This window comes from Vulpes lagopus, chromosome 2, assembly GCF_018345385.1.
Source record: "Vulpes lagopus strain Blue_001 chromosome 2, ASM1834538v1, whole genome shotgun sequence".
NCBI classification, from domain to species: Eukaryota; Metazoa; Chordata; class Mammalia; order Carnivora; family Canidae; genus Vulpes; species Vulpes lagopus.
The window spans coordinates 160,031,407-160,043,217 of record NC_054825.1 but is presented as its reverse complement, the minus strand read 5'-3'; the positions used below and the strand labels follow the sequence as shown (position 1 = coordinate 160,043,217).

Below are 11,811 nucleotides of genomic sequence, written 5' to 3'. Positions count from 1 at the left end.
TTGACAGGGTTGAATGTAACATCTAATTTTTACTGGGGGAGTAAAACTCAGGTCTTGACTTTCACAAGCCCAGTGAGTTTTGTAGGCCTTTCCCCTCTGACTTGAATGTATTTATTCAACTTGTCTTTGAAAACATCTGTTCATTTTTAAAAGTCTAACCCATATAACAGTTCTCTGAGAAACTTTCTGGATTTCAAAACCAATTCAGGATTGATCTCATTCCCTTTTTGATGAACTCTAGACAAGGTTCATTTTCGTGTACCACTTTGCACACTATACCATTCTTTTTAAAGATTTTATTTATTAATTTGAGAGAGAGAGAGCACAAGTAGGCAGAGGGGAAGGCAGAGGAAAGGAAGAAGCAAGCTTCCCACTGAGCAGGGAGCCCAATGTGGGGCTCAATCCCAGGACTCTGGGACCATGATCTGAACTGAAGGTAGACGCTTTACCAGGCACCCCTATACTGAAAATTGTATATGCAATTTGAAATCTATAAAATCTAATTCTTTGTCCTTTGCACAAAATTTAAATGAGATGACCACTTGATATGTAGGGGGGTGGGTGGGTTATTTTTTAAAGATTTTGAAAGTGAGAGTGAGTTAGCATGAAGGGGAGGGGCAGAGGGAGGTGAAGAGAGAAACCCAAGCAGACTCTGCACTGAACACAGAGCCCAAGGCAGGACTCGATCTCATGACCCTGCGATCAGACCTGAGCTGAAATACAGAATCAGATGCTCAACCAAACTGTGCCATCCAGGTGCCCCACTACTTGATATTTTAGAATATCATTAAGTAAGACAGTGTCATGATACTGAAATCACAAGGCTGATTGTGTCATGCAGTAACTGCTTACCTATTTTAATGACACCTGAGGCAATGTCTGAGAAAGATCTGAGGAGGAAAGTCAGCACAAGACCACAGATGTGTTGGGTTTCACCTAAGCCTTACTTAGTGTCATCTGAGTACACATAGATTCATTAGAATGTATCCATCCCTGGGAGCCATTTCCACTGCAAAATATTGCTATGAACTAATACAGCACGTAGAGTAGTGCAAGGACTTAAAAAACTTCTTACTGAATGTGTGCATAATCTGGAAGTCCCCTGTTAGAACTCTATCCTGGAGATAATCTTGTAAATGGGCCCAGAAGATACGGAGATCATTAGTAAATTTTTGGGAACAGCAAAAACTAAGAAGCAACCAACCCAGGTGTTCAGCAACAGAGGAATGGAGACAACTGCTGGTGCATTTGTATAGTGTGGCTATGCAGTGGAAAGGGGAACCTCGTTTAATGTATATGTAAATCTCAAAATAAGATGCAAGTCATAGAAGAATGCAGAGTGTGATTCCCTTTCAAGTTCAAAACTAGAACATTTCATTTAGGATTACATCAGCAGGTAGTAAAACAATAATGAAAAGCCAGAGAACTGTAACTTAACTCTGTAAATTAGTTAGGTACTAATGAGGTACTGAGGATAAAAAAGAAATGGCATTTCAAGGGCACTCGGTGGATTCTGAGGTACTGGCAATATTCTATTAGCTTGGTTGGTGAATTCATGAATATTTATTCTTCTCTAAACTGGCACATGTAATTTACAAATGCTTTTATATATGCAGTTAAGAGAAATTCAAGGAAAAAATCCTGTGTGTTCAGCTTAGGAATATTTATCCCAAACATTTATCTAGGACACCTCTTACAGGTAGCCCTGGTGATGCCCCTCTGTATTGGTCTTTGCCTTCTATTCTTGTTCACAGGCAATAAAAAGTGACAAGATCAGGCAGCCAAGGTGGCTCAGCAGTTTAGCGCCGCCTTCCGCCCAGGGCATGATCCTGGAGACCCAAGATTGAGTCCCAAGTCGGGCTCCCTGCATGGAGCCTGCTTCTCCCTCTATGTCTCTGCCTCTCTCTCTCTCTCTCTCATGAATAAATGAAATCTTAAAAAAAAAAAAAAAGTGACACAATCTTTAAAATGCAGCAATTGTAGGAAGTGTGGGAGAAAACTCAGGTGACACCATGGTCAGGTAATCCAAACCTACATTCGGAACCATATTTGGGCGCCATTATTAAGATGCAAAGCAAGTAGCAGCTGCTTGTTCTTTCATGTTGTGTGATGCCTAATGTTCCCCCTTTGAGGGGAACTCTCCATTGTGTGCTAATGTTGTAGGATACAATGTGTTTCTTGTTAGGATAGAAGCAAAAGCCAAGAGATGATCTCTTTGACTAGTTTCTGCTAGTTATGACACAAGCACTGAGGTCTTGGTTTCAGAATACTTAATGTGACATGACAGAGACTGAGGACCTGTAAAGTTTCATCTGTAGAGCACTACCGCTCATTACTGATGGCACAGTGTAGGCCTCATGTGGGAGGAAGAGGCCAGAGCTGCCCATGTCACGGGGTAGTGGTTTCACTTTCCGCTTTTTTAAAAAATTTTATTTATTTATTCATAAGAGACACAGAGAGAGGCAGAGACACAGGCAGAAGGAGAAGCAGGCTCCCTGCCAGAAGCCTGATGCAGGGCTCTTTCCAGGACCCCAGGATCATGACCTGAACCAAAGGCAGATGCTCAACCACTCTCTGCTCTTAAACCAAATGTACTTTGTTCCTCTCCATTTTCAGAAGTGGGTTCATTGCTATTCCATCCATATAATGAGAACTTAAGACACAGAATAAACTGCTTTTTAAGAGAATCAACATCATTTATGCTTGTTACCAAGTTCTTGACTCTTAAGTAACTAGAATATTAACATTCCCATGCCCAGTTAGCTTTCATTAACATTCCTCAACATGAATTTGCTGATGTCGAGTTAGCTGTGACCTGCATCTAAAGGGCCTCCCACATTCATGGCAATCAAAGGGCTTTTCACCATTATGAATCCTTTTATGTAAACAAAGTGATGAGGAAGTATTAAAAGCTTTTCCACAGGCATGGCATCCAAAAGGCTTCACTCCACTATGTGTCCTATCATGCATGACAAGTGAGAAGTGGTTACTGTTGTTTTCCCGCAAACATGACATTCACAGGGTCTTTCCCCTGTATGATTCCTCCTATGAATGACAAAATGGGGACCTATATGTAAAGGCTTTTCCACATTCCTTACATTCATAGGGTTTCTGGCCAGTATGAATTCTCCTGTGTAGGGTAAGTTGCATAATATGGCAAAAGGTCTTTTTGCAGTCCTTACACTAATACGGCTTTTCTCCAGTGTGAACTCTCTCATGTTCAATCAGGGAAGACAGACATATGAAGGACTTCTTACATTTACTACATTCGTAGGGTTTTTTTTCTCCAGAATGGATTTTCTGGTGTCTAATAAGCTGTGCACTTTGAGTGAAGGCTCTGCCACAGTTCTTACATTTGTAGGGCTTTTCCCTACTATCAATTCTCTGATGATCAATCAGAGCTGAGGAACAGCTGAAGGCCCTTCCACAGTCAAGGCATTCATGGGACTTTTCTCTAGTATGTTTTTTTTTTTTTTTAAGATTTTATTTATTTATTCATGAGAGACACAGAGAGAGAGAGAGAGAGAGGCAGAGACACAGGCAGAGGGAAGAGCAGGCCCCATACAGGGAGCCCGACTCAGGACTCGATCCCAGGACCCCAGGACCACACCCCGGGCCGAAGGAGGCGCTAAACAACTGAGCCACCCGGGCTGCCCTAGTATGTGTGTTCTGATGCTGAAGAAGATGTGTCATCTGGCTGAAGGTTTTCCTAAACTCCTTACACTCACAGGGCCTCTCTCCTGTGAGAATGCACTCGTGCTGGTTAAGGTATGCCCTCTGACTGAAAGTTTTACTACACTCACTACATTTATAGGGTCTCTCTCCTGCGTGATTCTCTGATATTCGAGGGTTGATCGACAGCTAAAGGATTTCCCACACTCTTGGCAGCGGCAGCACTCCTCCTTGAGAATTTTCTGATTGACAAGAAGGCAAGTATTGGTACAGGAAGTTTCTGCATATTCTTTACACGTGTTGCCTATTCTTTTCATCACTATTTCACATTGGAATGTTTCTTCTTTTATAGTCTTCATTAGAGGCAATTCCTTGCTCTTCCCTATTGACTCACTCTCTAAAAATGAGTATGTAAATATATTAAAATGAATAACCACACATACTCCCACTGTTGACAATCTAAGCTTAAAGACTCTATTACTTAAAGATATACATGTACAAGGACATTTATTGTCACACTATTTGGCAAAAAAAGCTGGAACAACCATTAAAAGTATTTATTTGAGTTGATAATATGTCCAATAATCTGGCTCATTCAGATCTATTAAAAATAATGAGTTTCAGCTCTGTTGACTGGAAAAGAGAAAGGTGACAGAAAAGACCAGGTTGCAGAGTAACAACTAGAAAGATATCTCTTCTCTAAGAGCAAGAAATAGTAAGATGCTCCCTGGGGCTGGGTGTGTGTGTGCACGCACTATTTATTAGCATGGATAAAAACATGAATGTAGGGGATCCCTGGGTGGCGCAGCGGTTTAGCGCCTGCCTTTGGCCCAGGGCGCGATCCTGGAGACCCGGGATCGAATCCCACGTCAGGCTCTCGGTGCATGGGGCCTGCTTCTCCCTCTGCCTATGTCTCTGCCTCTCTCTCTCTCTCTCTCTCTCTCTCTCTCTGTGTGACTATCATAAATAAATAAAAATTTAAAAAAACATTTAAAAAAAAAAAACATGAATGTACACCTACTATATTACCAGCACTGGTCCTCTAGGGTAGTGAGAATGAAAACATACAAAGAGGTTATCATTTTTTTCTTTTTATAGCATGTCGCTGGATATTTAATAAAATAAACCCATCTTATTTTTATAAGTTTAGAAGATTTTTATCATCTCGTGCTGTAACTAGTCATTACTCACTCAATCCAATCATTTCCACAATGAAACACTGACAACACAAGAAGAGTACATATACAATTGGTATAGATAATGAGTGATACAAAATTTCAAAGATAGGCAGATCTTTGGAAATAGGACCTTTATTTTTTTAAAAGATTTTATTTATTTATTCATGAGAAACACACAGAGAGAGGCAGAGACATAGGCAGAGGGAGAAGTAGGCTCCCTATGGGAAGCCCAATGCGGGACTTGACCCCGGGACCCCAGAACCACACATTGAGCCACCCACGTGCCCTGAGACAGGACCTTTAAAAGAGATAAAATTAAGTCAGTAGGATGGACCCTAATACAGTATGACTGTATTCTTAGAATATATTACAACACTGACACACATTGAGGGAAGACCACAGAAGACACAGGAAAGGGATGGCCTATCTACAAATCAAGGAGAGAGGCCTCAGGAGAAACCAACACTGCTGACACTTTGATCTCAGACTTCCAGCCTGAGGAAATAAATATCTCTACTTACACCATCCAGTCTAGGGAGCTTTATTTTTTTTTAATTTTTTTTTTAATTTTTTATTTATTTATGATAGTCACAGAGAGAGAGAGAGAGGCAGAGACACAGGCGGAGGGAGAAGCAGGCTCCATGCACCGGGAACCTGATGTGGGATTCGATCCCGGGTCTCCAGGATCGCGCCCTGGGCCAAAGGCAGGCGCCAAACCGCTGCGCCACCCAGGGATCCCTCTAGGGAGCTTTATTATGGCAGCCCAAACAGACTGATCCAAGGCTCTTGGCCCAGTAGTAAAGTCAATTCTCCTGCTCTCTATCACAGCATAATCTGAAGACTCTGGAGTATCTGACCATTCTGTAGAACATCACACTGGTCCACTATGTTGATGATATCATGTTCATGAGAACTGAACAACACAAAGTGGCAAGTAATCCAGATGACTTGATAGGACACATCTGCTCTGGAAGGTGATAGAAAAACACTATGAAGACTCAGGGATCCAGCACACAGGAAAGATTTTAGGGGTCCTATGGTCCGAGGGATGGTGGACCACTGCTGCCAAGGTAAAGAATACATCTTTGCACCTCACACCTTCTATCAAGAAAGAGGTACAGTGAGAGGTACCTTGAGAGGAGGTAACATATTCCATCTTGCAAATACTGTTCTGATCCCCTTACAGGGTAATGCAGAAAGGACCAGTTTCTATTGAGACCCAGAACAAGGTCCAAGTTGTATTATGAGCAGTCTTGCTGCCTGGGCCATCACTGGGCAGATCCCATGGGACTAGAGGCATCTGTGGTAGAAAAAGATGCCATATGGAATGTCAACAGGAGTCATAGTTCACACCCTAGATTTATGCCACCTACAGCAGACAACTATACGCCGTTTTAAAAATATCTCTTAGCGTGATACCAGTACTAAGAGAGACCCTCTTCCTGAGGGATACTGTCATGAAGAGAATATTTGTGTCCCTCACAAACTCTTATGTTGAAATCCTAACTCTCAATGGCACAGTATTTGGAGATGGGCCTTTGGGAAGTGATCAGGTCATCAGGGTGGATCCCTCCTAAATGAGATTAGTGCCCTTATAAGAGACCCTAGAGAGTTCCTTCTCCCTTTCCTTCATGTGAGGACACACTAAGAAGATCGACATCTATGAACCAGGAGGCAGACCCCCACCAGACAATGAATCTATACATGCCTTGATCTTGCACTTCCCAGCCTCTAGAACCATGAAAAGTAAATGCTTGTTGAGGCACCTGGGTAGCACAGTCAGTTAAGCATCCAACTTTTGTTTTGGTTCATGTGATCTCATGAAATCGAGCCCTGGGTAGGGTTTGTGCTTAGTGGGGAGTCTGCCTAAGATTCTCTCTCTCTGCCCTTCTCCACTGCATACTCTCATGCATGGTCTCTCACTCTTTCTAAAATAAATAAATCGTTAAAAAAGAGAGAGAGAGAAGTAAATGCTTGTTTGGGTTTTTTTTTGTTTGTTTTTTTAAAGATTTATTTATTTATTTATGATAGACATAGAGAGAGAGACAGAGAGGCAGAGACACAGGAGGAGGGAGAAGCAGGCTCCATGCTGGGAGCCCAAGTGGGACTCAATCCCGGGACTCCAGGATTGTGTCCTGGGCCAAAGGCAGGCGCTAAACCGCTGAGCCACCCAGGGATCCCCTAAATGCTTGTTTTTAAGCCATATCATCTGTGTTTTTTCTGTTATAAAAGCTCAAACAGACTAAGACAGACATCAAATGCTTATATTTATGTGGCCAAAGCTGCCAACATGAACTGGATAGTGTCCATACCACCAGCTCTCAAGTGGGTAGACCAGCAGCATTCTTTCATGAGATGTTAAGAGGTACATCCAGAAAAAAAAAAAAAGAAATTTAAAAAAAAAAAAAAGGGATCCCTGGGTGGCGCAGCGGTTTGGCGCCTGCCTTTGGCCCAGGGCGCGATCCTGGAGACCCGGGATCGAATCCCACGTCGGGCTCCCGGTGCATGGAGCCTGCTTCTCCCTCTGCCTGTGTCTCTGCCTCTCTCTCTCTCTCTCTCTCTCTCTCTATCATGAATAAATAAATAAAATCTTAAAAAAAAAAAAAAAAAAAAAAGAGGTACATCCAGGATTGGGCTAGAACAGATCTAGAGGATACAGGTAAGCGGTACACATTAAATATCCAGACTCCCATACCTTCTACCACTGATGTGCCAACCCTTGGCCGTTCCAATGCCTGTACAGTCATCACTGCTTAATTTTGGCTTCTACTTTGATGAGGTACTTAAGAATATCTCGTCATTCCCTCTATTAAATAGTAAATTCCGGGATGCCTAGGTGGCTCAGTGGTTGAGCGTCTGCCTTCGGCTCGAGGTATGATCCTAGAGTCCCAGGATCGAGTCTCACATTGGGCTCCCTACATGGAACCTGCTTCTCCCTCTGCCTGTGTCTCTGCCTCTGTGTGTGTGTGTCTTTCATGAATAAATAAATAAATATCTTTAAAAATTAAGTAAATAGTAAATTCCTTGGTGAGTTATACTCTCTTAGATAACCCCCACTCTAGTCCAGAATTAAAGATCAAATATGTTTGTTCATGGAATAACTCTTGATGGATACATTTATTTATTCAATTACTCAGAGGACAGAATGAGTATTTTTCGGATAAAGAAGAGGAATATTTTCAAAAGAACAGCTGTATGAATGAAAGAATGAAGGAAGATGAGCTGGTGAAAAACCACCTGGAGAGTAAAGGTAGGAAGCTCATCATAAATGGGTGGAAGGAGGGAGGGGAAACACACTTCCATCTGGAGGCTGGAAAAAATTATTTAAAAAGATATGAGCAGACAGTGATCAATGAGGATCAATGGAGTTGAACTAATAAAGGGCCCTATGAAGGGAGGTGTCCAAACACCTCCAAGCTGCTGTAAGTCAGAGCTGCTGGCCTTTTGCACCTGTCACCTCTCCTCTGATTTCATCCGCTCAAGGAGATTTTGCTTTCTTGCTCCTCATCCCCCAGAGCTGTTTCCCTTGCTCCACAGGAAAGCTGCATCAGGCTTAGAGACAGAAATGCCTGAGCAAATAAAAAGAGACACCAACTGGCCATGCCATTTTTACCCAAAAATTAAGCCGTTCTACCACATCAATCAGGAATAAAAGCCCTAATGAAAATGGCCAGGCAAAGTTTAAAGGTTTTCTGAAGGATCAGTATGAGAGAGCTATATACTACCAACAGTGTTCTTTATGAGACGTGGAACAAAAAAAATGAAGCAAAGGCCATAGTAATTCCCCCAGAGAATTCCACTAGAAGGAGGAAGTTACACCAGAGACCAGATGCTGAATTCAGGGCTCGGTGCACTGACCTAGCCAGACCACGTTCTGATAATTCTCTGACATCACAGCTGTGTATAATTTTCTCTGAGCAGGGTTCAGGAATCCCCATTCTTCTTGGGAGAAGTCAATGGCCACATCTTGGAATGTTATAGACCACTATAAACACTTTGTTATTCACAAGGCCTTGAAGAGAAGGACAAAGTCTTGGCTGAAAGAAAGCATGCATGGTATATAGGTGCTATGGCATGTACTACAGGATCCAGATATTTTTTGGCCAAGTATATGTACATATATCTAGACAGTGAAAACCAGCTCTTTGGATAGAAACAACTATACTATATTATCCACCAAAATGTTAAAACTGGTTATGGGAGTATGGATTTCAATTTTAGTAAGCATATTTCACAATTTTCTAAAATACTAGGAAACAGACTGACCTAAATCTCTATGTGTGAAATGGAAGCTGTAACTAGTAAAAAAAAAAAAAAAAAAAAAAAAAGAAAGAAAGAAAGAAAAATCTCACTTCTTTTTAAATTTGTCCTTGGACATGGAATTAAAGTTTGGGACACTTAAAAGTCTGTGCTATTCAGGAGGCTCTCCATTTCACTAAATGACTTTATTCTTTTCATTTCCCAGCATCTTTGCTAACTCTGCCTCTTTCATGGCATGTAGCTGTGTTCTAGTCTGAACTATAAAGCATGGGGTCAGGTCAGTTGGACTATAGTTCACATTGGTAATGGTCTCATTGTGTGAAAGAAAAAAATGAAATCAAAACTCACTAGTGATGTGCCTTCTAGAAGTCCAGTGGTTATCCTCCCCTTCACGGAGCTGCTCTCTTGAAGAACAGAGTCCTGTAGGTACAGAGTTGAGAAGAAGGGAACGATTTTTAAAAATGGGGCATCTGAGTGGCTCAGTGGTTAAGTGTCTCCTTCGGCTCAGGTCATAACCTCAGGATCCTAGGATAGAGCTCTACATCTGGCTCCCCACTAAGCAGCTCCTGGATGGATACATTTATTCTTCTCCCTCTCCCCACTGCTCGTGGTCTCGCTATTTCTCTCTCAAATAAATAAATAAAATCTAAAAAAAAAAAGCCTAAACTCTGCTGCTATTTCCCCTTTAAAACATCCTAGTCAGGATCCCTGGGTGGCTTAGTGGTTTGGTGCCTGCCTTCGGCCCAAGGTATGATCCTGGAGTCCCGGGATCGAGTCTCACATTGGGCTCCCTACATGGAGCCTGCTTCTTCCTCTGCCTGTGTCTCTGCCTCTCTCTCTCTTTCTCTCTCTGCGTCTCTCATGAATGAATAAATAAAATCTAAAAAAAAAAAAAAGAAAGAAAGAAAGAAAGAAAGAAAGAAAGAAAGAAAGAAAGAAAGAAAGAAGGCTCCCATACCCCCCAGATAGGTTGTGTGTTAGCAATCCCAATACTCCATGCAAATAAGTAATTCTGAGACTAAGCAAGTAAGTCCTATGTTGTGGTTACTGAGGGTCAGGTTTCCTCCTATCACAGAAGAGAAATATAGAATAGAACAAAACAGAATTATAGAATGAACTCTGTGGAGTTATCTGAATGCACTGGTTTTAATAAATGTAATCAAGATATAAAAACAGATGTATGGGTGACTGCCTGCTTCAGGATGAAGCTGAATATCTCTTTCCCAGCTACTGGCTGCCAGAATCTCATTGAACTAGATGATGAACGCAAACTTCATACCTTTCATGAGAAGTCAACGGTCACAGAAGTTGCTGCTGATGGTGAGGAATGGAAGGGCTATGTGGTCCAAATCTGTGTTGGGAATAGCAAACAAGGCTTCTCCATGAAGCAGGATGTCTTGACCCATGACCATATCCACTGGATACTGAGAAAGGGGCATTCCCATTACAGATCAAGGAGGACTGGAGAAAGAAAATACAAATCTGTTCAGGGTTGCACTATGGATGTCAACTGGGGTGTTCTCAACTTGGTTACTAGAAAAAAGAGAGAGATACTCCTGGACTCATTGATATTACCATGCAAACTTTCCGATCTCTCTAAAGATGATGTTCACCAGTATGTTGTGGAAAAGTCCTAAACAAAGAAGGTAAGAAATCTAGAATCAAAGCCTCCAAGATTGTCTTGTTACTCCACGCATCCTGCAATACAAACGTTGGTGTGCTTCTCTGAAGAAATAGGATACTAAGAAAAATAAGAAAGAGGCTGCAGAGTGTGCTAAACTTTTGGCCAAGAGAAGAGGCCAAAGAAAAACACCAAGAACAGATTGCCGAGAGATGGAGGCTGTCCTCTTGAGAGCTTCTGCCTCTAAGTCCTGTCAAGTGAGATTTTCTAAGAGTAACAAATAAATATGATCAAATGTCAAATCTCAAAATACATAAATAAATAAAAGATGTGCATATATGAATGTATACATTAGAATATCCATTAGGAAAGGATATCCCATCCAGGGCACCTGGGTGGCTCAGTCAGTTGAGTGTCTGCCTTTGGCTCAGGTCATGATCATGGGGTCCTGGGATCGAGCCTGCTTCTCCTTCTGCCTCTGCCTCTCACTCTGTCTCTCATGAATAAATAAATAAAATCTTTTTAAATAAAAAGGATATTTCATCTGTCCTAGAGACAATAGGGTCTAGAAATAACATCCAACCAGTAATAAGCACACTCAGCCCCTACTCAGCCTCACCTCTTGATTTCTAAGTACCAGTCTCCTGAAAAAAAGAAAAAGAAAGAAAGAAAGAAAGAAAGAAAGAAGAAAGAAAGAAAAAAGAAAGAAAAGAAAAGAAAAGAAAGAAAGAAAGAGGGAGAAAGGGAGGGAGAAAGGGAGGGAGAAAGAGAGGAAGAAGAAAAAAACAGAATGCCATGGAGAAAGAGAGACTCCAGGGCTAGGACAGAGAAAAGTATAAAATGTGCCTCTATCATCTTGTGGTACCGGAAAGCAAGGAAGTGCTCATAACTTAATGGGACATGTCTAAAACACACAGGAACTAGAGAGAGGGTGCTCCCAATAGCAAAACTAGGGACAGCTTGAGCAAAACATAATTATGAGCACCTCCTCTCAAGATACTTGTTAATTATAGGGACTAAAATAATGACTTCACAATGGAGAAACCTGTCAGACATCACTTCAACCATATTACCAAAGTC

The 11,811-nt window shown here is 41.7% G+C and overlaps 1 long non-coding RNA gene across 1 annotated transcript; it reads right to left on the bottom strand.

Moving 5' to 3' along the window:
- Nucleotides 1-5,587: 5,587 nt before the first annotated feature.
- On the bottom strand, nt 5,588-10,726 carry LOC121484478. The gene is made up of 3 exons (XR_005986049.1): nt 10,390-10,726; nt 9,459-9,530; nt 5,588-6,150 (listed from the first exon to the last, which is right to left on the bottom strand). It is a non-coding gene; the product is annotated as an uncharacterized LOC121484478 (long non-coding RNA).
- Nucleotides 10,727-11,811: the final 1,085 nt, after the last annotated feature.